At 40.2% G+C, this 26,725-nt stretch overlaps 1 long non-coding RNA gene across 1 annotated transcript in view; it reads left to right on the top strand.

Annotated features, from left to right (window-relative positions):
* The window catches only part of LOC115100430, a 63,200-nt gene extending 51,048 nt beyond the window's left edge, over positions 1-12,152 (top strand). The window contains exons 3-4 of the long non-coding RNA XR_003859058.1: positions 7,333-7,482; positions 10,688-12,152. This is a non-coding gene — a long non-coding RNA (uncharacterized LOC115100430). The remainder of the gene's footprint in view (positions 1-7,332; positions 7,483-10,687) is intronic.
* The last annotated feature ends 14,573 nt before the right edge of the window (positions 12,153-26,725 follow it).

The raw sequence follows: 26,725 nt of genomic DNA, 5'->3' as shown, positions 1-26,725 counted from the left end.
CTGCCTCGCCTTCATAGTATCCTCAGGCTTTTTTTTCCCCAGCTGACCACCACCCGCAGCAGCTCACGGTTTACAGTCCAAGCTTCTGATCCTTCATGGTGCCTCCAGAATGAATAACTCACAGGGCCTGATTTATGAAAGGTTTTGCTCACTAGTACAAAATAGGAGAAACAATTGTATAACTCAGGCCCTTAGTGGATTCTTCAGTTGTTAATGCAATGGTATCGCACTGTTTAAAGATATGCACTACTTGCCCCGCTCCTAGAATGAAGCTGGCCATAAAGATACTTAGGTTATAAACTATCCCACTTGTCATTTCTTTTTAAATATTGGTAAGTCTCCTCAGAATCTTGGCTCTTCTGATGGGGGAATTGTTTCTCCCTTTGACACCCAGAAAGATGTTATAACTGTTGCATGCCTTGTGTGGTTTTTTTCCTTCTTTTTTTTTTTTTTTTTCTCTTGATGTATTTTTTGCTTATAATGTGGTTCAATCTTTTGTCTTGTCTGTCATAGACTATTGTAATGACCTGGTTTGTCAAAGTCTTATTTGAGGGTCTTACAGCTTTTGTTAAATGCTGCGACGCGGATGGTGTCAGGATGTCCGCTCCAAGAACATATTTCCCCAGTTTACTCCTGGGGGAATTCTGTGCACAAAAACTTTTAAATTCTGCAAACTTTATATTGGTCAAAATTACACAATTTACATGACAGTTTTTAAGTAATTACATTTTAAATTAATAGAGAAAAAATTATTACTTAAAGATGCAGAATTTTAAATATTTCGAGCAGAATTTCCCTAGAAATTCACTGTAAGAGGGTCCCTTCCACTCGCTCTCCCTACTCCCCTGGCCACTTTGCCCTGTCAGGTCCCAACTCCTCCACCTGCCAGTATCTCTCCCTTCCACCTCTATCGTCACTCCCAGATTTTGACCCCATTCTCAGTACTGCCCCTCACACAGGCTCCCTCTGTCCCTCCCTCTCTCACACACATGCTCCCTCTCTCTAGTACACATACACACATCCTCATACAGGCTCCCTCACTCTCTCGCACACACCCATCCCCTCATACAGGGGCCCTCTCTCTCGCACACACCCATCTCCTCATACAGGGGCCCTCTCTGTTGCATACACAGCCACACAAGCTCCCTTTCTCTCTCTCACATACATCCTCACACAGGCTACTTAAGTCTCTCTCTCTCTCTCTCTCTCACACATCCCTTCACATGGGCTCTCTCTCACACATACACAATCCCTTCACACAGGCTAGCACCCTCGCATACATACGATCCCTTTTTCATACACATGAGCTCCCAATCTCTCACACACACACACTCCTTCACAATCTCCTCATATAGGCTCCCTCTCTTTGGCACCCACACTCAAGTACCCCCCTGCTCTCTCTCACACCCCCCTGCTTATCCTTCCTGCTCTCTCACATCCCCTTGCTTACCCTCCCTGCTTTCTCTCACACCCCTCCCCCTCTCTCACACACCCCTCCCCTCTCGCAGACGCTCCTGCTCATCCCACTGCTCTCTCTCACCCCCTCCCCCTCCCCTCACACTCACCTCTCTACACATGCACTCTCACTGGGGCCTTCCTTTTCACCATGAGCAGAGCACATCCTGTGGCGGCCTTCCTCGTCGCTGAAAACAATGCACACTCCGTTCACGGTGCGGCAGGGCTTTCCTCTTCACGGCGAATGGCACGCCATGACCTTCCTCTTCACCATGAAAGGTACATGCTCCTATCGCAGCATGCCGGGGTCTTCTCTACCATTTTCTGTGCAGAATTTGGCAATTCTGTGCAAATTCTGCACTCCGCAGTAACACAGAATTCCCCCAGGATTACCAGTTGTAATGAAGTTCACTGGCTCCCTGTTGAGCAACGTGTAAAGTTTAAAATATTGTGTTTAGTACATTGTGCTTTATATGGGGAAATTCCAGTTTAATAGAAGAAGAATATGGTAGAGTATACTCCATCACATTCGTTAAGGTCTGCAGGCCAACATTTACTAGTAACTCCTAGTGCCAGAGGTATACATCTGAAGAGACCAACCATTGGGCCTTTTCTTTTGTCACTCTGAAAGTTGCCTTTAGAGCTGCGTTCACTGTCAGACTATAAATAATTTCAGAAAGCCTTAAAAACTCACCTATTTAATGAAGCTTTTAAAGCATTTTAGTTGTGCTTTATATGAAAAGGATGGGTATGGGAAATTGGGGGTGCTTTGAAGTGTTTATATGTATTTGTTTTATGTTATATTTTTAAAATGACTGTTTTCCTAAATGGCTCTATATGATGTGTCCTCCCTATTATTCTTGAAAAAACAGATATATGAATATTCATAGAGAGCTGAGACATTTTTTATGGAAGGATAAGAGACCTAGAATACCTTTGACACAAATGATATGTGTTTGGAAACAGGAGTGAATAGGATTACCTGATATCAGTCTTTACAATTATGGTGCTAATCTTGGACAGTTGGGAGATTGGCTAATGGATACCTCTTATTATTGTGACTTGAAGTTTGAGTTGTCTGTAGTTTTCCCTCTGCATTTACATTATGTTCTACATGCTGCAATATCTCAATTGCCACTCTTTGAAAAGACATGTTTTGGTTTCTCCAATGAGAAAAACTTGGTGGTGGCTAATTTCTAAACTAAAATTAAACTTTCAGACCTACCTATAACTGCCAATGGTAATTTTTTGCCAGGCATAGAGAGAAAGATATATGCCAATTGGTCTCAAATTGGTCTCTCTGTTATTACACACCTACTTAAAGATGGAGGGAAAATGGTTTCCTTTGAGACCCTACATCAAAATGTAGGAGAACAGGGTGTGGATCAGTTCGGCTATTTACAGATTAGACACTATGGGCCCAAAACTGAAAAATGGACATTCAAATATGAGTTATTGGGCTAAGTTACAAGGGATATTCAGCGGCATGGCTATGCCGCTGAATATCCGTGGTCAAGCCACTACTTAGCTGGATAAGTCATATCCAGCTAAGTTAAAACTGCTCATTGGCAGGTATAATTTACCTGCATAACTTATCTAGTTAAGGCTGAATATCTCTACTTAGCCACATAAGGTTATCTAGCTAAGTAGCACTGCCCAGATTTTCAGTGGACCCTAGATAGGCTGGATAAGTCTTACTTATCCAGTTATCGAGCGCTAAATGCACTTTCAGTATCCGGCCCTATGTGTGTTCCTTAAACCAAGAGGACCTTCAGGCTGATAAGTGGGGGGCCCTTCAAGATTGGTTTGATTTGGAAGATCCCAGTAGATATATTTTGTCGTCTTTACATAAATCTTTGCAAGTTTCTTTTAAGACTTTCTAAAGAGAAGGTTTATGGACCAGGTGGACACAAGAATTACATATTCCGTTTTCTTTCAATCATTTATTGCAAGTTTTGGTTACATATGTAAGATTACTAAACATATGCAGATGCGTAAAACACAATGCAAAATTCTATCTAGATTCTATATTTCTCAGAGACAGTCTGATGTAGCAGAGCTCACATAATCTGATATATGTTTGAAATGTAAATTGGTTCCTGACACATTGGGTCATTCACTATGGTCTTGTGTTAATAATCAAATGTTTTGGAAAACAATTTCCCATTTATATTGAAAATCTCCTTTTTATACAATTACCTTTTTCTGTACAAGTTGCAATTTTTTGTTTCATATCATGGGACAACTGACATACGGCATTTCAAAATATGTGGATTTCCAAGGTTTTTCTAGTAGCTAAGACTAAGCTAAGGTTTTTCTAGTAGCTAAGACTGCGATCCTTCATCACTGGAGACAGGAGATGGATCCTTCCTTTATGTTCTGGAGGAATGCTGTTCATAATCTATTACTTTTGGAATTGTTAACTGGGAAGACGAGTTCTCCTAGAGCATAGAAGCAAACATTGGATATCTGGATGCCTTGTATATCTTCCTTACCACCATGAGCTTAGAAGTATGATCTTGAACAATTACTGACTATTGTTTTCTATAACATTTGATGGTTGATTATCTGTAACATTTCCTATGGAAGGGGAGGGAAGTATTATGTTGGGTTGTTCTTGTTACTTATTCTTTATTCTTTGTTCTTTATATAAGCATGGTGAGTTCAGACTCACAGCTACCATGCACTTTGTATCTATTGTTCTGAAAATGTAATAGAGTTAAATAAAAGGGATGGAATGACTCCCTATGAGGAAAAGCTAAAGAGGTTAGAGCTCTTCAGCCTGGAGAAGAGAAAGCTGATGAGATATGATAGAAGTCCATAAAGTTTTGAGTGGGGTGGAACAGGTAAATAGGGAACAGTTATTTAACCTTTTAAATAGTATAGAAACCTAGAAACAACGGCAGAAGAAGACCAAATGACCCATCCAGTCTGCCCAGCAAGCTTTCATAATTATTTTTCTCATACTTATCTGTTACTCTGACCACTGAGGTTAGGGCCCTTATTGGTAACTTTTTGGTTCTAATTTCCTTCGACCCCTGCCACTGATGTAGAGAGCAGTGCTGGAGCTGCGTAAAAGTGAAGTAGCAATATATGCAGTATACAATATTGCAGAATATATACAGTCTGTATATACAGGGCCCATACCAGTGGTGCTCAATTTATTTATAAATCGCCTATCCAGACACAGTTCCACATAGGCAACTTATAAATAAATTGAGTGTTCTTGGTATGGGGTCCTAAAGCAACTGACTGGGTTAGAAACTGGTTGAGTGGAAGGGTGACAGAGAGGTAATAAATGGGGTTCACTCCAAGGAAATTGACATTACTAGTGATATGCCACAGTGATCAGTCCTTGGACCAGTTGTATTCAACATTTTTGTGAGCGATATTGCAAAAGGGTTATTGGGAAAGGTTTGATTTTTTTTGCCAATTATGCCAAAATCTGTAACAGGATAGAAAGCCAGGAAGGTGGGAAAACATGAAGAATGATCTAACAAAGCTCAAGGAATGGTTTAGGGTGGTTCATTTAGGCTGCAAAAACCCATGGGAGAGGTACAGTGTAAGGGATGAAATTCTGAGCATGAAAGAAGAGCAGGATCTGGGGCGATCCTATCTAATGATCTTAAGGTTGCCAAACAGGGTGGATAAGCGATGGCATAAGTCAGAAAGATACTTGGCTGTATATAGAGAAGAATAGTCAGCAGAAAAAAAGATGACATTACCCCTGTATAAACTCTTGGTGAGATCTCATTTGGAATACTGCATACAGTTCTAGAGACCATATCTTCAAAAGGATATAAACCTGTTGGAGTGGTTCCAAAGGGTGACTACTAAAATGATCATGGTCTTCATTCTAAAGCATTTGCCTTATACATCATAGAACAGCACAATCATTAAACCAACTATTGTAATAAAGGAAATAATAATAAAATGGTCCTGTTCAAAAGTTTGCATACCCTTTAGTTCTTAATATTGTGTATTGCCCCTTTTTGCATCAATGACTGCTTGCAATCTTTTGGTGATAGTTGTGAATGAGGCCTTTTATTTTTTCATGTGGCAAAGCTGCCCATTCCTCTTGTCAAAAAGCCTCCAGATCCTGTAAATTCTTTGGTTGTCTAGCATGAACTACATGTTTGAGTTCTCCCCCAAGTAGCTCAATAATGTTGAGGTCACTCTAGAACTTTCACTTTCTTCTGCTGCAACCACTGAAGGGTCAACTTGGTCTTATGTTTTGAATCATTGTCATGTTGGAAAGTCCACGTGCGCCCCATTTACAGTTTCCTGGCTGATTAATGCAATTTCTCCTCCAGTGTTTTCTGATAAGATGCTGCATTCATTCTGCCATCAATTTTGACTAAATTCCCTATGCCGCTGTAGCTGACGTATCCCCAAAATAGCAGGGATCCGCCTCCATGCTTCACGGTAGGGATGGTATGCTTCTCTTCATAGCGTTCATGGTTGTGACCAAAAAGTTCAATTTTGGTCTAATCACTCCAAATTGTTTTGTTCCAGAAGTTTAGATTGCTTCTCTAGGTGCTGTTTGGTGTAATGCAAGCGGGCTGTTTTGTGGCTTCTCTGCAGCAATTGCTTTTTTCTGGCAACTCTACCATGCAGCTCATTTTTGTTCAAGTATCTCCTTATTGTTCATGCTGAAACAATCACACCACTTTGTTTCAGAGAAACCTGTATTTCAGTAGAAGTTGCTTGTGGGTTTTTCTTTACAATCCCAACAAAGTTTTCAGGCAGTTGTGTCTGAAATCTTTTTTGGTCTACCTGACTATGGCTTGATGTTATCAGAACCCATAATTTTCCACTTCTTGATCAGAGTTTATCCAGTACTGATTTTTCAAATCTTTGGATATCTTTTTATATCCTTTTCCTGATTTATAAAGTTAAACTACTTCTGCTCACAGATCCTTTGACAGTTGTTTTGCTTTCCCCATGCTTCAGTAACCACCAAAGTCAGTGCAGCCTTGGATGAAATGCACAAGGGTTTCTCAAGATTTAAGAAACTCATTGACTGTTTATACACACATACTAATTACAATCAAACAAGGCACAAGTGTGGATACTTACCCTTCATTGCCATCTTAACCTGTGTGTGTCAACGTGAGTGTATATTATCAGCCCAAACATTCAAGGATACGCAAACTTTTGAACAGGACCATTTTATTATTTCCTTTATTGCTATGATTTGTTTTATGATTGTGCTATTCTGTGATGCATAATAGTTTAATTTGAAACATTAAAAATAAGATATGTTTTCTTAAAATGCTACACGTCACAAATTCTGCCAATTGTATATAAACTTATGATCACATCTATAGTTGTGACTTATATCTGAAGCATTTAGGATGATACAATATAGGAGATTGTGGAGTTTTAAAAAAAAAAGGGGGAGTTACCTTTGTGTTAATAACAGTGAAAATTATTTTTAAAAAAATGTTTGATAAAACTTTATATTATATTCCAAATGCATGTGTAGAAATCATCCATTAATATGATAATAGATATCAGAGATCTACTTTCATCATTCCAAAGTTAATCTCACAGTCCTAGGAAGAAAGAACCACAGGTATAGCTGTTAGATTTTGTCATATTTTTATCCTAAACACATAAGAGAAACCTGTTTTATAACTGGAGACATGCCATTGGACTGGGTTCAAAACAAAGTAGAACAAGGTTCCTAGGCTTCAGCTCAGTAAGAATCCTATAAGAAACCCTAATTAATGGGTAGATTTTACTGGTTTTGTGAACTGTTTTATTGACCACAAGCCATCATGTTTCAGAGTTTAAATGATGCAGACTTTTCCATCATACATGACTATTTCATGTGTAGTGCTTTCTACAATACGTTTAATTCTTTTATTTTAGATTGTCCCCCAGGATTTCACAGTATAAAGATTCGCAGAAGAATCCAGTTTATACTCAGTTCATTTCGACTTTCCTTGATGAATTAAATTTCAGAAATGAAGACCTTGAAAGTTTAATAAACATCTTTACAAGCAACAGTACAATTGAATGGTGAGTTTACTAATTAACTTTTTTTCATTGTCTTATCAGCTGGTGAAATCTAGGAGGCCGATATAATAAGACCCCTGTTAAAATTTGCACAGCTTTTCTGAGCGGATTTTTTTGGGCGTACGGCAAAAAAACAAAAGCATGGGATGTAATGGCCGTGTATGCTACTTAGTTACGTGCATAAAATCCACGCGCACCAAACATACGCGCCATAAATCACGCAGTAACACACGCTCATGGCCCTATGTAGTAAAACACGCAGAAACCCGCGCAGCCACCCATCGGCGTGTGAACACCCACAACTGATTCTCAAGGTGAAAGCCTTTCTTTTTCAAAAAAATGAATAAATTAGTGGCCCAGAAGTTGATATGAAGGTGGGTAGAGCAATATCTAACCCCTTCATTACTGGACTCCAACCACCGGCGAGAGCATGAAATGCAGATCGGTGATTCTGCCTCATTGAGAAGCTGCATTCTCTCTACCCATTTTGTCCGCCCCTTGGCTGGCCCGCAAAAGCATAAAAAAAAAACGGTTTCCTCACCGGTGCTTTCACTTACCTCCTGCCCTGACCCAGGCGCTAAACATTCGCACTAACCCAATCTCCCTGCTAGCAACGTTCCCTGCATTAGCCGTGAATAGATAATCGCCTCCTTTGCATGCCAATAGCATGCACTCGCGCAGAAAAAAATGCAGGTTTGTAAGCATGCTTGGTACATGCAAACCCTTATTATGTACCCGTATAGGGGCTTTGTGCAGGAAAATATGCGTGCAAACCTGCCAGCAGCTTCAGAGCACCTTATTACATCAGCCCCTGGTTGTTTTAAAGAATGGCAGTGTTTGCAGTCTGTTCAGAATGTTCATATCACGGGTTTTACTAATTGTCTATGCTCAAAGAATAAAACCGCATATTATATCTTCATGGAGTCTTGAGGAGGGCAGTTTTGGAACTGTCTGCAGGAATGCAAAGTCTACAGGGACTTTTTACCTGTGAACTTTAGAGAAGTAAAAATACCAACACTAATCGGCACTTTTTTATTTGTTTGGATGCTTCCTCCAGATAAACGTAAATAGGTTCTTTTGGAAAATTCAGAAGTACACGCACGTGTGCAGGCCCATCCCCAGGGATCCCACCGTTCCCTGCCGATAAAATTACCCATACAAATGGAAGGCAGTTTTCAACAACCCCATTTCCACAGGCAAAACACGGTTTTGCTCCCAGAATTGCCCCGTAGAAGACTTTATTTTTTCCATGCATAGGACAAAATTAAAGGCGTGAGAACCCACAGTGCTCAGTAAACGAGGTTCTAATCAGAAGGAGGTAAGACATGGAAACTCTGCTCTAGAATGCACACGTGCTAGATAAACTTTTGTCTTTTCTTTCCTACCCATCTTGCCTGATTTAGACATAGGGGATTTGGTCCAAATGCTGCATTAGGCCTCTCTTGTTCTGAGCAAATTGCTGGGATAACTGTTACTAGTCAAGAAATAAATGCCTGTTGTTCCTAGAAAATGGTGAATTTTCAGAAAAACCTCAAAACCCTGTCTGTTTGCTTTTGCTTTTTTTGTTTTACTATTTCATGATTTATATTATTTGAAAAAATTAGTCCTTGAGATTGGGCATGTGTTTATTACTCCAGTAGCATGTTTATTACCATGAAATTATTAGTAAATAATTGATCCCAGGGAGGTAGTGTAAGAATAACTCAAATACCTGTTCTTTGCCCTCCTCCTGCAAAACAATTCTTATTATAGACAAATACATAACATTTGTGTTTAATTGATTAAAACCTCCTAGGATACAGCAGGGTTGGCCAAAGGCCTGCCTCCGATCCCCACCCAGCCGGCCCCAAGGAACAATCCAAGCCCTGTGCTCATCTGTCCGGCGTTGGGCATCTTTTGTCTGTAATGCACAGAGGCAAGGTACGCAGAGAATGCATTTTTAAATCATGATGAGCTTTGCAAAGACAATCTGAATAATACCCAGTTTGCTTCATCCCCTCAGGGATAGATATAATAGCCCTACAGACTAGCATCCTCTGCCGGGCGGGGGTAGGGAATTCAAACTGGCTTTTATTATTATTATTATTATTCAGATTGTCTTTCCAAAACTCACCATGATAGAAAAATGTATTCACAGCTTACCTTTCTTTGAGCATCCTTACGGTCCAGCCAGTGATGGACTCACAGGGAACCATTTTATAATAATTGTCTTAGACTTTCAAGGGGGTACTGCGGTCCAGTACAATATAAAGGGAATTCCTTCAAAAGATAGATACAAACTGTAGCTGTGATTTCAAGCTAAAATATTGATATTCAGAACTACTATAAAAGAGAAACATAGTTTGTTTGTCTAAACAGTCAGACATTTTGAGCACTTGATTTCTGTGTTCTTTAGAATACTCAGCACTTCAACAATTGAATAATGTAGTGCAGTCGCTGTCTTGGTCCACTTGGATACCTAAAAGTAGAGGTCAGCAAAGAAGCTAGAGGTGATGCTCATTTAATAATCACAAGTGTCAACTATATATATATATATATATATATAGAGGACTCCTTATTTACATTGTACACTTGTATATAATTATCCTCCTCTATCTCTTTTATTTCTTATAATCCCAGTTCATGAACCCTTGTTAATTGTAACTGCTTCTCTTCTCCACGTTTATTTATGTTTTTGGTTATATTTTTGCACCCCTGTTTTCTGTAAACCGACATGATGAGAACGAGTTCTTGAATACCGGTATAAAAAAACCTTAAATAAATAAAAATAAATAAATAAACTACAGCTTGTTTGCTGACCCTTCTTTCTGTGTCATTGACATCTGAAATATTTTCTTTTGCAAGCCTGTACATTTCCATGCACATTCTTCCTGTGTTGAATATTATGGACAATACTAGAAATCACATCTTTGTCTATAGACTGTGATGTAAATAGAGACCTTTTGTTTTCAGTTTTTATTTTATTTTTCCTGAGAATTTATTGGGGTTTGTTATTAAAATCGGTGGGAAACAAAATGACACTTCTTTCCCTACTGATATTTCTCCCTCTCGTTTGTTGTAACAAACACTTATAAATTTCCAGGGAAAATAAAATATAAACTGAAAACGAAGGTGCCTAGACAAACAACACTAGTTCAATCCTGGTATTTGTAATAGTATCATTTAGTTTTAAGCAAACTTTTAAAATGCAGTTCTCCTTTTGATTCAGACATTTGTGAAGGAGGTGGAAGATCTTCAGCTTCTTTTATGTTTACCATCTGCACAGCTTTTGGATAAATGCAGCACAAGACAACCAGGAGTATTTCTGTGGAAATCGTAATTCGGTAAAGGTTTGGCACACAAACAGCTATTCGTTTTGGAATTTTTTTGGACAAACTGATGCTGGAGTTGTCATATTTTTATGCTAGTCTTTATTTTCTGTAACACATGAAAAGACATAATTATGTTGTAGCCCTCGGTTGGTGTGTCATTTCTAATTAGTATATCAGTGTAATAGGTGTCCATGTAAGTTATTCTGTTGATAGATCAATTTTATTTTGGTATGTTTTCCTTCCATTAGTTGGAGTGGCTTTTTTTTTTTTTTGTTCAGGTCCCTTCACTTCAGTCATGACTGCTATTATTTTGAAGTGAAGTAAAACTTGGTTCACTGTGTCACCTTTCTATTTAGAAAGGAATTGTTTTAAGACTTAATAATTGTTTGGATTTTTGGTTCACCTTTCTACATACTGCTCAAGACAGCTTACAGTATTATTAGTGGCTCACATACAATATGTCCCTATCTCATAGAGCTTACAATCTTAAGTGGGTACATGAAGCAACAGGAGATAGTCATTTGCCAAAGATGACAGGAGTAACAGTGGGGTAAATAAGATTTTAACCCTGGATCCCAGCTCATTACTCTCACCACTTATGAGTTTCCTTTGCTTTGTGACTGAAACCTGATTCCTGCTGTAAATGCGATTTGAATATGCAACTGATTATTTTGTCATTCAATAAAATTCCATAATCGTAGTCAGAGGCTTTTGTATTGGAAGGAAGATCCATTTTGTTTAATTAATGAGCGTGCAGCCTTATCTCAGATGAAGATCTGCTGTAATCTGATATTGTAGGATTTGACTGTTTACACTAGCTGATGTATACTTGATAATTATCTCAAAATATCAACTTACCTGTTTCTGAGCTACTTCCCCTCATGTATTTTTTTTAATTTAAATTTTATTTTCTCCTCAGGTTTTTTAAATAAAAATATTAATACACTTTAGTGAACAATAATTTGAATCATATATGTAGGTTATTTTACAAGGATACAGATTCTTTTATACATTTCAAAAGCTTATGTTAAATATTAAGTATTCAAAACTTTGCATCATGAATGACTCGTGGACTGAGGTTTGAAATTTGAAAAGGGCATTTTAGAATGTCGCTTGTAAACAATTTTCATTATTTGAACAGCAAATAGAAATCTGTAGATTTGCAGAAGCCACAGTGGGATCTATTTATAATAATGAAAGCCCTTTATCAGTTATCAGTTTTCAGTTTATCATTTTCAGGTTCCTTTTCAATAAAATAACTCCATATATTGAATGATTGACTGGTTTGTTTCTCAATTGTAGCAGCTTTCTGTTACCTCTCCTCATCTGTTGCTATGCATGGCGTGTAAGTTATGAAATAATAAAAAAATCAGGGCTAGTCAGTGGGGTTTGAAGGGGCCGGGGTAAAAGGGAGGAAGGTTAATTAGGGGGATTAGGTAGTCAGGGAGCGGACTGGGGAAACTGGTAATTGTGTCAGCACATGTATCTAAAAAATCCCTTCCACTTACGCGGTAGAGCCGGCATTTGCGCGCACAAGCTAGCATCCATACAAAATTGCGCACATATATGCACATCTGTTATAAAATGGCCGCATCCATTTGTACGAGCTACCATACGCATGTATATATATGCTCGCGCAGATGTGTAAAAGTTTACCATCATAACATTCCACTCCGTGTATTTAGAGCATCTGACTGAATCTCCACTAAATTCCTTCATGATGAAACGGATTATTTGCAGGGTAATGTATACTCTTGGTCTTCGAGAAGTTCCATTATCGTAAAAAACATGTCACTTTCGCCAGATCCTCTTCAAGAGAAGAAGGGAAATATATCCTGGAACAGTTGTTAATGACTTGACTTTTATATTAATATTTTAGCGAGAGGCCAAGGATCTGGACATGGCCGACCACCAGCGGCACACAGAGGACAAATACGACTGATGCCCAACAGCCCATTAGGCTTTCAACAAGAGACTCATCAGTCAGACCTCGACCATTACACAATCTACAATGATCAATTTGTCTAAGAAATACCTATCCCAGGCCCATACTGATGTCTATAATAAAGGACTTTCTTTGCACCCACAACCATTTGGATGTGAAGTTGCGCAAAAAATTTTTTAAAGCACCTTAAGATTTAAATTGTTCTTTGCTAATCAACCACAAGCTTGAGATAATTTGGTAATGACAGGAGCCTCACAATGGGTCCCACCAGGGATCGTTGACCCAGCCATAGCTACTTTTGATGCATTGGTTCAGCAGGAGATCAAAGCCACTGTGCCTGGGAGACAATGTGGCTTTCAAAACATGACGACATACTCGGAGAAGATCACTCTTCATGAATTACAACAGGATCACTTCATCATCATAAAGGCATCAGAAAAGGGGAGAAGCTGTAGTTTTAAATTTAATTGACTACATGAGAAAAGTTTACCAACAACTACCTTAATTTTTACTGCCCTTTAATGACCGATCCTATGGATGAAATGAAAATGAGAACTGATACCATCTCTTTGAATGGTATCCATAAAGGATGTCTTACTAACAGGGAATTTAAATTTTTGAGAGTTGATTTTCCAACATGTCCTGTATTTTATGTACTCTCTAAAAACATAAGACTTCAATCAATTCTCCAGACCAGCCTATTATTTCCGTACATGGATCTCTTCTTTAACCATTTTCCACGTTTGTCGATCGTTTTTTGAGGGAGTTTGTACCTGCTCAATCTTATGTATGGGATTCCACACATATTATGACCATTCTTGAGGACGTGGAAGGCACTTTTCATGATATAATGCTAGTTATGTGTGATATGAGGAAAGACTAAAGAGGTTAGGACTTTTCAGCTTGGAGAAGAGACGATTGAGGGGGGATATGATAGAGGTGTTTAAAATCATGAGAGGTCTAGAACGGGTAGATGTGAATCGGTTATTTACTCTTTCGGATAGTAGAAGGACTAGGGGACACTCCATGAAGTTAGCATGGGGCACATTTAAAACTAATCGGAGAAAGTTCTTTTTTACTCAACGCACAATTAAACTCTGGAATTTGTTGCCAGAGAATGTGGTTCGTGCAGTTAGTATAGCTGTGTTTAAAAAAGGATTGGATAAGTTCTTGGAGGAGAAGTCCATTACCTGCTATTAAGTTCACTTAGAGAATAGCCACTGCCATTAGCAATGGTTACATGGAATAGACTTAGTTTTTGGGTACTTGCCAGGTTCTTATGGCCTGGATTGGCCACTGTTGGAAACAGGATGCTGGGCTTGATGGACCCTTGGTCTGACCCAGTATGGCATTTTCTTATGTTCTTATGTTCTTATCCCAATATCTCTCAAGATGAGGCATTAGACATCATACAACAAACTCTCGATACAAGAGGATCATCAGTTTGGGTACCTACCACCTTTTTTGTTCAATTGTCCACCATACGATTGTGTGAATATTTAATAGTTTCGATGGAACTTTTACCAATAGATTATGACGAAGCACCATGGGTGCCACCATGGCAGCTGATATCGCCAACCTATACATTTGCAATTTTGAAACAAAATGGCTTCTACAATGTTCCTTTAAACAAAATATTTTTCTGTGGAAATGCTGCATCAGTGATGTTCTAGCATTATGAATGGGCAGTATGGACATATTGACCCAGTTCTTCCAATTGCTTAACTCCTGCAATTCACATTTACAATTTACTCATACTTATACAATTGTTTTCTTAGATATGACCCCTGCTTTGACAGTGGAAGACTTCATGTTTTCTATATTTCGTAAACCAACTGACAGAAACATGCTGTTGCACTATTCTAGTTGTCATCCTAAACATCTATGTACCAACCTACCAGTAGGCCAATTTTTGAGACTCAAAGAAACAGTATGTATTGTAGATTTCTAGAGCACATCTTTACATGCAAAGTAGTACATAAAGCTTTTAAGAGAGCTCATTTGGCTGAACGGCAATGGCTATGAAATCCATGTAGGAAGGTCCAAGAATCTAGAACAGTTTGGGGTAGATTTTAAGACCTGCGCGCGGGCATACATGTGCATGCCCTACCTGGCGCGCACACATGTATGGCCAATTTTTTAATATATGCGCGCATGTTATAAAATTGGGAGTCGGCATGCGCAAGGGGGTGCACCTTGCACGCGCCGAGCCGCACTGCCTTTCCCCCATTCCCTACCCACCTTCCCTTCCCTTGCCTCCCCCACCCTTTCCCCCTACCTTTTTCTTGTTTTTACTTTTGTCGTAAAACTTACTTCAGCCCTTGCGCACGCCGGCCAACTGCCAGCGCGCGATCCCCAGCACAGTGGCAAATGGCCACTGTGCTGGGAGCCTCTGACCCCGCACCGCCCCCGGACTGCCCAGCCCCGCCCCTTTTTGCAAGCCCTGGAACTTACATGCATCCCAGAGCTTTTCGCGCGTTGCTGGGCCTTTTGAAAATCCGGCCCTTTGTGTATTGCCGTACACTTCACATACACATCAGGTTCAACATATCATGAAGAAATATTGGCATGTTGTAAGCATCCATCCAATCTTCCATTCATTGCCCACCTTTGCTTTAGAGAGCCACTAATCTTCAAGATACTTTGGTACATTCTGCTTTTTATATACAAAATCATTCGCAGTCTGAATCACAAAATGGACATTATCCGTGTCAACAATGTAATGTTTGTCAATTTTCTTTTGATGGTAGCACTCTTCAATTCCCTTGTTGCAAACCTTTTCAATTGCGGCAGAAGACTACATGTAAATCAAAAGGAGTAATTTGTTATATGGTGCCCATGCTTCCTGCTGTACATTGGCAAAACCATCCAGACCATAGGCACCCATGTTCAAGAACACCTAAGTTGCATACGAAGACAACGACCAGAAGCTCCGCTAGTACCCCAGGAGATGTCAATGACTCATGCTTTAGAAGACTTACATTTTTCTGTTCTGGTTCAGTTATTTCCAGACAAGAGAGCAGGTAACCTCAACAAAAAAACTGACACAACTTGAGCAGTAGTTTATTTTTAATTAGGATATGATCAATCTTCACGGCATTAACAGAGAAGTTGATTGGTCTATATTTTATACATGACAAGATATTTGGCTGGGTCAGACTTTAATGACTTTTCTCGAGAATAGTCTCTCATTTGCTAAAAATTCCTTTTGAAGTTCAATGGCAGTCATATTTTCAGCTTACTGAAACTGCGGTTTGTTCTCAGATATGGTGCTACAAGCATGTACTGCTTGGTAAAAAGTTTAAATTATAACTTGTGATTCCCATTTTATTTAGGTTTTTTTCTCTAAATCTGTATATCGGCCCCTGACGCAGATGAGAATAACGTCAAAATACGGCCAGTGTTGGACAGCAATCCCCATGATTATTGCTACTAAACATCAAGTCGGCTAAGTAGGGACTATGCAGAGCTAAGTATTCATAAAAATGGCTGCCAGTTTAAAGCATTCTTTATGCTATATGGGGTCAAAGTAGCTTGATAAGTTGGAGATTCAGTCAGATACTCTAAATATATAGAGTGGAATACTATATATTTTATTTATTTTATTTATTTATTTATTCCAACTTTATATACCGGCTTTCAAATACATGTCAAGGCGGTTTACAATCATGGAGTTTGCAGTAGCAAATTCAAAAACTATATATGAGCAACTTATCAGTTTAACTTTTACATCCTTTCAATAATCTATTAATCTAAAAAATAGTATTAAAAAATACAATTAAAACACTAATAAAAACACTTTAAAATATAGTTAAATTTAAAATACTTCTAAAGAAAATGTGGGAACCCATCCACGTTCAACCCCTTAGCTAAACTTATCCAACCTCTCTTATCCTTATTCCTCTTTTTATACCCTTGAAACCTTTTGATGTTTTTATTTGCATCAAGAAATGTAAGAAAAAATAATTCCTTCACTCACAAGATATCTGGTAGATGATTACAACATTCTGCATTTGATAAACACAAATTGACTGTTTGCACTGAAATATAATTCTAGCAAGGTACAATATATAATCTTCCTTGATACCCAATCCCTGTTGTATACCAGTCAACAGACCAGAATCAGAACACCTGGCAGTATACACATATGCCTGTCCAGTTTATGATATTCTGGAATGCTTTTGTGTCTCTTACTACTATCTTATTTGTCTTTCTTCTTTTTCCTACCCAGCTCTTTTTGTATCTCCCTTCCAGCAATTTGAAAATGTTTCTGTATCTTGTTTTCCTGTATTCTTCCTAAGAGACCTCAGCACCCCTTCCCTTAGTTGTGTAAGCTTGGTGAAGGATGAGGCACTCTCCATGCTGCCTCCTCTGACTGGGTAACTCTAACCAGTTCCCCAGAGTCCAAACAACTATTATAATCTGATGAATTCGAAGAATCAGAACTGACATCAGATTTCACTATCTGCCCTTACTTCTGGCCCATCCTTTTCCTCTTACATTTTTGTCCTGGAACCTGAAACTGGCCTAAGCTATTTTTGGCTCCTGGATCCCTTTCTCTCCCCCATGAATAAACTACCTGACCCTGAAGCCATACAGTTACCCTTCTTGTGTATTGTCTTCTCCCTCCATCTACATGACAATAACTATAACATTTCCACCTCCTCAGGCCACCTCAGGTTGAGGAATGCTTGCCTCCCTCTGCTCAGTTCCTGCATGCAGTTGTCCAGCTGTATCTGTTTGAGTGGCTCCTGCTGGGTTTGCGTCATCACCCCACCAGACACACCAACCATCTCTTGATTAAGTGTGAGTGACTCTCCAGCTTCCCCACTGTAAAATCTCCAGCCTGTAGCCATGAGCCAAGATGCCCAGGTAGAAACACCGGGGTAAGCTTCCAGCTTCCCTTCCCCTGCACCTGAGCTCCAAGATGGTGTTGTCTCTACAGGGTAGGCAAATGTATGGCCAACATAGACACCAAAACCACTAGAATTGCAGAGGGCTCCATTAGGCAACTCACTGCTCCATTAGGCAACAATCCTTCCCTTTGTCTTTCTGGGCATTCCCTAGATGCAGAGGGCCCCATACCAATTAAATTCCAAATAGGGTCACCAACTGGTTCTAGATTTTCAGGACAGGCTCATCCAGTCTTGATTTTTATCTTACTGCCTGCGTGGATTTGTACTCTTCTTGCCTTTGTTAAGGAAATCAATAACAACACCAGATCTACATGCCATGCAGGCAGAGGGATAAAACTAGGACTGGATCATCCTGTCCTGAAAATCTGGAGCCCATTGACAACCCTCATTCCAAACCAGGCAGCCCATTAGACCATTGTAATTATCCCCTAAGGGTCCATGATATTGGCTGAAAGAACTGAAATACTACTCTGTCTCCCACCTAGATTGACACTTATCACTCACCACATCCCTGACTGTGTTATGATATATTCCTGGGGCATTAATCCCACACCAGAGCACAGAGCAGTCAGCAGCAGTAAAAAAATATGTAGCCATAGGCCTTTCCTGGGCTATACTAAGATTGTTGTGACCCCTGTGATGTGTCTCTGGGGGTCATCCATGGAATGGGCCCCAAATCCTGCATGGTTGGGCTTGATGCATTCACTATCCGGCTGAAGTTTCTACTGCTCACGTTCCATGGGCATTTGTGGGGCAAATCACCTAACAAGTTCCATTCATGTTCTGTGGTGCACGGTGCACCACTTGCCATGCAGTCTCCAAACTGCACATCCCTAGCATTCTTTGTCCAAGCTCCTGATTGCATCCTAGACCTTTGCTCTTTGACCACCTCATCTGCCTCATGGGTTTGCTTATGTGCACTTGGTCTGCCTCTGCAGCAGCGGGCCTCAACATGCCCCTCACAAACCCAGCCCTGACTCCCCTGCCTCTTGCTTGGCTATGGAATCTAATATAACTGTGGTGCTGGCATTTTGGAGCCTCCAGCTCTCTGTAATGCCTCACCCCCCGTGCACAGTTCTGAATGCTGTGTGCACTGGAGCAGTTCAGAAGACCCAGATCATGGCATACAATGGATGCACGATTCTCACAGGAAATAGAGGCAAAGAGTGAGAACAACATCACCTCTACCTTTTTCATTTTCTTCTTCTTATTATTAATCAGCAGTTACATAGGATTACTAAGCATATGTGGTGCTGTATAGAGACACATAAGAGACATACCCTGGTCCTTGGAGCTCATAATCTGGTCAAAACAACCAGACAAGATGGACATAAAAAAATTAGAGGTGTTGAGTTAAAACAGTGAGGTAATAACCAAGAAGAGTTGAACCAAGTAGGGTATAGAGAGGCTTTACCTGAGGAAGAAACATCTTTAATTGAGTAAGTTTGCATGGTTGGTTGGCCAGGGTTCCCCCGCTTCTTCTGCTGCCCCTTGCAGTGTCACGAGTCATGGTGGAAATGTTCCCACCAGAGCTCAAGCTTTATAAAGACCAAGAAGGGAAAACGATGGAGACAGGGCGAGAGGCGCCTGGTTCATGGCACCATGTTATAGGTTGGGCCATGCACCCTGGAATAGAAGCGTCTGAATATTTCCATTCACACTCAATAAATCCAGTGCTAGTTATTCCTCGAATAACTAATCCAGGAATTCAATTGCCTCCCTAGGTGTAAAATAAGTTAGTCCAGGATTAACATGCATTCATGCTTCAATCTCATAGTGTGAATACGCCTTCAGTGCTATGAAGGAGGTATGGTGAATCTGAGATTAGGTGTCACAATTATTCCAGTTTGTAACTCAAAAGAATTAGAAATTTTGCAAGTCTCATCTCTTAAAATATAATAGAAGTATTCTATTAAACTTCTTAGAGCTACCTCTGTTACTTATCACTAAAATGATCTAGCTGTTCTCAGATTAGAGCTGGGTGTTGCTCACAACTCTCTTAATCACTGCTACGACTTCCTTGACTTGCTAATTCATGTGTCTTCCTTCCTTCTCTTAGATGGGGACACAGATAGCACAGGGCCAGGATTTTACTTTATTTTATTCTGTTCTGTCTTAGTGCTACACTGACAACAGAGATGCAGAACAGTCAACCCTGTGGCGTTATGGGAGTCTGTGAGACAATCACCAGGTCTCAGGGACAACCGATTTCTGTGTCATAATGTTTTTGGTGATTGCTAGCCTATCAAACCACTAGCAGTAGTACAGCACTTGCACCAGGCTGCAGGAAAAATTTAAAATCCAAAAAACAACTGAATAAACTCTGATGAGCTAGGTCTGTATTTTAGGAAAGGGCTTACCTGCTGAGAGCCACATGCTGTAGCCTTGTACCAGCTCATCAGGCTTGGAAAGCCTGCCTAGAATTTGTCATCCTCTCTGAGATGTGATAAAAATATCTAGGATTTGTAAAAGGCAATGAAATTATGTGAGATGTACTACTCATGACATTGCAGGGCTGCAAACACGGGTCGATGTGATAAGCCAGGAGCAAAAAATGTGTGCTATTTTTCAGCAGACATTTTCTTAATTGCAGGTAATTAAAAAAAAAAAAAAAAAGGGTGCAAAACAATGAATAGTGTGTTTAAATCGCAGTTAATGCACACAAATCATGGTTTGTGCTTATGAAAATTGTTTTATGTACATAAACCGTGATATAGGAGAACAAAACATGGTTAATGCTTAGAAACATGACTTAGGACCATAAGACCTAAGGTGCACTCAGATGTGCACACACATTAGCTCATGGTTGTACACAGAAAACATGATTGTACACCTAAAGGGAGCACAAAACTTGTCTGCAGAAACATCAGTTGGAGCAGAAAAGTTGTGTGAACAAAACTTGTTTTCTGTACATAAAACCATTTATGTACAAAGCATGTCTCTGCGCATAAATCATGTTGAAGGTGCATAAAAGATGATCCCTGCACCATGAACTCTAGGTTCAGCCCAGATTTGAAAACTAGCCCAAGAACCTTTACTCTTTCTCTGACCAGGAGTTAAATTTACAGAGTTCAACTTACGCACCTCTCTGCATTGGGGAGAAATAGCTAATGCCTTGATTAACAGGAGATTTTGCTTGAAGGAGTGTTAATATGTATGCACATCTTTACTCGCATTTATGTGCACATTTTGTTTGTGTGCTAAACTCCTTGTTAAATGGGAAATAAAATTATAAGCACAAAAATGTGTACATAACCATGAGCTAACCTGTGCACATCCGAGTGCACCTGATTGCATTGGGATTTGACTGCTGTCTCTTTAAGATCTGTAAAGTTGTATTTTAGTACTGACTGGATGTGGCAATCTTCTGATCCTGCTAGTCCAAGATAGAAGGGAATCTGCTCTGGTGCAATGCCTAAACGTTATTTGATTGGAATTAAGGTAAGCAGCCCTTCACTAAAAATTGTAATTGTTTTGAGAAGAATGCACTTGAGTTATTTATCTATTTTAGGTCTGTGTATTAGTGCAGGCTGCTAGGATTTGTAGTTAGGCAAACCACTGTGATTTAGTTGCTTGAGCAAAATGAGTCAATGCCAGTAATACATTTAATCTTTACACTGTAATTGTGTTTGAATGTTGGTTGATTATTTATTTACTTTATATATTTATTTTGTATTTAGCTCAGGCATTTTTATTGGTAGCTCAAAACGAGTTACATTCAGGGACTGTAGGTATTTCCCTGTCCCCCAGAGGACTCACAATCTGATGAAGTAACTTGCCAAGGTCACAAGAAGCAGCAGTGGGGTTTGAACTCTGGCTTCCTTGGCCTTCAGCCTGCTGCTCTAACAAAAGAAGATGTGAGTGTGTAAAATTTGAGTCTGATGCAACTCATCTGAATTATCATTGAGCATATGCAGGCAGTCTGCTGAAGCCTGCTGGTCCAAGGCAGAAGGGAATCTACTCTGCTGCAGTGCCTAAAAAGTTACCGTTTGTTTGTCATTCAGGATTAATGCAAGGTGAGGACTTTGGGTTGCCTGGTGCCAGTGAAGCCAGAGTAACTGCTGTCCCTGCTGGAATGTGAAGAACCAATAACCACCACCACCATTTTGTGTTCCAGAATCAGCAGCACAGTAGGACAATTATGCTGGGACATTGTTGGTTTCAGTGCAAAGACTTGCCTTGGTCTTTAATAACGGTGCATTCCAGCACCTTTAGTAAATTGCAAGTGAGCTCAAATGCATGACTCTATGAACCTTTTATACACTTTGTGAGCAAGTTAACGAGCTTGTTCATGTCCAATAAAACTGTATGATTTCATATGCTAACAAGCTGTGTAAGTTATTACTGATGCTGAAACTGAAAGTGCTTTCCAATCTTGAACATTATCCAAGCTGATCCTTGCAACAGCACAGAGTTACAGATGAGCCCGCCTCGGGTAATAGTGACCCGGCTACAGAGGCCACCGAGGCTGAATTTCACTCTTTCTGATATTGGTTCTGGACAGAGGATGCTCACTTACACTGGATGTGATTTGCAGTACACTTCAAAACTTCCTTCTTCATTACACTTAAATAGCAAGTGAACAATACCAAAGTATTAAATGTTGATTGAATGTGTTTTCATATCAGTTGGATTCCAAGACAGTTTATTAGATACAAAGTCTCTCAAAACAAGTTAAAAAAAAAAAAGTATTCTGATGAATGTGTGAAAACAGTTCAGTGATGCCGACCAAGCTCGCTCTGCTTTTAATGTTCCTTCAGCACTGCTCTTTGGGTCCGTGTGGTTTAACTATCTTGTCACAAGTGTAGTCTCTTTGAGATTGGAAGATTTAGAAGAACATGAGTTTGTGGTTGAAGTAAAACGAAAGCTCTGAGCAGTTGGTTAAACAAAGATAATTTTGGGAGGGTCTTTTTAGCATTAACAAAGATGGCCTGAATTTGACCTGTTGCTGCAGTAAAATATTTTCACTTATGTCACATCTTTGCATTTTTGGGCCCTAAACTCTCCAACATTCTACATAGGTCTTGAAAAAAAAGAAAGAGTTACAACTGTAATATTTATGATGAATAGAAACATAGTGAATCACATCACTATTCACCACACTTTTAAATATCCTTCATATATACTTAAAAAAAAATGTCAAAATGCAATTAAATATTTTGATATAATTATATCAGTTTTTGCTGTTAAAATCACCCCTCTGAAGATTCTCTTTGAAATGCAGCCTGTATTGGGCAGTCTCAGATTATCCTTAAGCTAAAGTTAAGTTGCATTTTATTCATTGCACAAATTCAATTAAACACTGAGATGTTTGTGACTGTGCAGCCTGTATAATGGCACTGCAGTCAACACAGCAGTGCAGACGTTTTTCAAGAAGTTTGAACAAAGCTCATTATCTTTGCTTCCGTAAAAATGTATATTGAAGTTCTTTAAAAAAAAAAAAAAAAGGCCCTTGCTTTGAAAATGTATAGAATTATATTCAAAAATGTATAATTGTATTTTGAAAACATTTTTTTAAAGTATATCGGAAGGATGTTTAAAAGTGTGGTGAATAGTGGTAAGCCACATGATTCTATAAGGTCACCGCTTTGGAGTTTGTATCACATTGGCTGTAGGGCTTGTTTACAAACAGAAACATAAAACATGACAATAGATAAAGATCATAAGCCCATCCAGTCTGTCTATCCACATCTCCTGCTCAGCTTTACATAGAAACATACATAGAAATGATGGCAGAAAAAAGATCAATCGGCCTATCCAGTCTGCCCAGCAAGCTCCCACACTTATTTTCCCATATTTATCTGTTTCATCAACCACCAGGTTCAGGGCCCTTGTTGGTAACTGTTTGATTATATTCCCTTCCTCTCCCTTAGAGATCCCCTGTGCTTGTCCCATGCTTGCTTGAATTCAGATACTGTCCTTGTCTGCACCACTTCCACTGGCAGACTGTTCCATATATCCACCATCCTTTCTTAAAGAAATACTTCCTTAGAGTACTCTTCAGTCTACCCCCTTTTCACCCTCATCCCATAACCCATTCCAGAATCTCCTTTCCACTGAATGAGGCCTACATTTCTTACTTAGAGCAGTGGTTCCCAACCTGTGGTCCGCGGATCCCTAAGGGTCTGCCAGGCCCATAACAGGGGATACGCAGGCCGCGCTGGTAAGATGAAAGAGCAGCCGCTGCTGAAAGTAAAGGGCTGACCGGCCGCCATGGACCCCATACTGTGGCAGCCAAAGAAGAGGCCCGACAGGCCACTGCAGACCCCATCCCACCGTGTTCTCAGAAAAGGTCAGAAAAGAAGGGGGTTGTGTGAGTGAGAGAAAGCTTGTGCGAGTGAGTGGGTCTCTATGAGGAAGCCTGTGAGAGTGAGAACGTGTATGTGCTGCTACTACTACTACTAAACATTTCTATAGTGCTACATGACATACATAGCTCAACATAAACAATAAAGCTTACAAGAGAGAGAGTGTGTGTGTGTGTCTGTAAGGGATCCTGTGGGAGAGAGTGTGTGTGTGAGGGAGCTTGACTTTCTCTTTTCTTAATAGGAGATAGAGTGGTGTTTTAGGAGCTGGTGTAAAGGTGTTGCCGTTTCATAGATAGGGTGTTATTGTTTGAGTCTGGCAGTAAGAGTGCTATAGGATGGCAGGATTCCTTCAGGTTCTGAGTACAGTTATTGCAGGCGTTTTTATTATACAATGCTCCTAGTAGTGGAGGGAGTTTGTTGCTGTTACTGAGGTGATGCCACAATTTGAGTATTAACTTTCTATGGTGGGGTGGTAAGGGGAAATATCCTTATTCTTCCCTGCACTCTTTGTTGGGGGAGTTTCTGTGAATGCAGGGTATTGTAGAACTTGAGGGGCAGATCTTATATTGGGATTCTGACCTATCCTGAATAGATCTCTGATTGGGAGGGAAATATGCACACCAAACCTCTCTTCACCCATCCCTTTTAGTGATGGGTGGCCTGTCTCAAACATCCCTCCTTCCTCACAAGTCCCTCACTCCCTCTCTGCTCTGCAATCCATTCCAACTAATCCCTTACTCTCCCTCCATCACAAGAAGTCTCTCATGCTTCCTCCACTAGTTCAGCCCTGCCAGGCTCTCCAGCCACCAGTTGCTCCAGATCCAGACAGATCCAGCTGTGTGGCTGCCTGGAGTTACCTTACATAAGTTACTGAATATGAGGACATTCTTGTACATTTATGGCTGTGCTTTGCATTATATGTATTCAGTTTATTACAGGAAGCATTATTTAATAAGTTTTATGTATTGGGCCGGAATTTCAAAGGGTTACGTGCGCTGGGCCTAAAGCCCCGGAACGCGTGTAAGTTCCGGGGCTTTATTAAAGGGGCAGGAAGGGGGCGGGGCGAGGTCAAAGGCTCCCAGCACAGCAGCCATTTGTTGCTGTGTGGGGGTTCGAGCGCTGGCAGTCAGCCGGCACATGCAACTTACTTCAGCCCCAGGGCTGAGGTAAGTTTTAAAACAAGAAACAAAAAAAGAAAAAGGTAGGGGGGAAAGGGTGGGGGGAGGTAGGGGAAGGGAAGGTGGGATGGGGGTTTGGGAATGGGGGAAGGCAGCGCGGGCTCGGCGAATGCAAGGTGCACAATTGTGCACCCCCTTGCGCACGCTGATCCCCAATTTTATAAGTTGCCTGCGCCGGGTAGCATGCGCAGCTTTCAAAATCTACCCCATTATGAATAAGCCTGGTGTGCACACAATGTTTTCTTTATTATTACATTCATAAAGTTTCTCTGGCATATAACTGCAGCTAAAAATGAAAAAGAAGCAGGTAGGGGTCTGCAAAACGTTTGAAGGTTGAAAAGGGGTCCATGCGCTCAAAAAGGTTGGGAAACCCCTGCCTTTAAGATATTTAAATGTCCCTGGCATATCTCCTCTTTCTCTCCTTTCCTCTAGGTTATACATGTTTACAAGGGGTAAAAGGGACACTTAGGGATGCCAAAGCCATAGCAGAGAGACTAAATGAATTCTTTGATTCGGTATTCACCGAGGAAGATGCCAGAAATGATATTCAAAGGTGATAATTCATAGGAAATGAAACAAATCTCAATTAACCTTGAAGCTGCAATAGGGTAAATTGACAAACTAAAGAGTGGTGAAACATCTGGACCAGATGGTATACATCTCAGAGTGCTGAAAGAACTGAGAAATTAAATTGCTGGCCTGCTATTAGAAATTTTTAAACTATTATTAAACATCATCTATGGTACTTGAAGCATTGTCAATGTAATGCCAGTTTTTAAAAAGGGGTCAAGGGGTGATCCAAGAAACTACAGACTAGTGAATCTTAATATCTGTACCAGCAAAATGGTAGAAACTATCATAAAGAACAAAATTGCTGAACATATAGATAGGCATAGTTTAATGGGTCAAAACCAACATGGATTTAGCCAAGGGAAGTCTTACCCACCTCCTTCTTGGGAACCACCGTGATCAGGGACAAATACATTGCCTCAAAGGTGGCACTAAAAACGGTCCCACAATATGTCCAAGACTTATCTCTGAAGATAACTTCTCTTTCACCACCTCCACAAAATGACTTGCCAATCTGGCATTCTATGCCCAACTTCCGAAATCCAGACCCTTATAGGGAATCAACAACCCACTTGCAAAACCCGCCCTCAAAAAAAAAAACTGCTCCCCTATTTGGATATTTCTGCAGTCACCTTCGCAACACCTCACTATTTTCCACCCTACCAGCACCCCCACGACCCATTTATCACACTTCGAGGCAGGATGTGCCACCTGGCAGACTCAGCAAGCATGCCAGAACTTACAATCTGGGAACAAGCGGGAGGATTTATTGAAACTCCTGCAGAGATCGGAATTACTGGCCTGACCTTTAACCTCAGTTCCCACTTTAGTTCCGGACTCCCGAAAGGAAGCTGGTCTGGAACACAGACTCTCAAAAGGAGATGCCCTGCTGTCCCAAACCACCCGCTTTGCATCCCCCAGTGTGTTCGTCATCTGCATTAACCAAAGATTAACATCTGGGTGCCCTTTGACCTAAAACAGTTCTCTTCCATTTTATCTCTGAACCGTTCATCATAAT

Source organism: Rhinatrema bivittatum, chromosome 10, assembly GCF_901001135.1.
Source record: "Rhinatrema bivittatum chromosome 10, aRhiBiv1.1, whole genome shotgun sequence".
NCBI classification, from domain to species: domain Eukaryota; kingdom Metazoa; phylum Chordata; class Amphibia; order Gymnophiona; family Rhinatrematidae; genus Rhinatrema; species Rhinatrema bivittatum.
The sequence above is the reverse complement of the archived record's forward strand: the minus strand, read 5'-3'. Positions and strand labels throughout refer to the sequence as shown.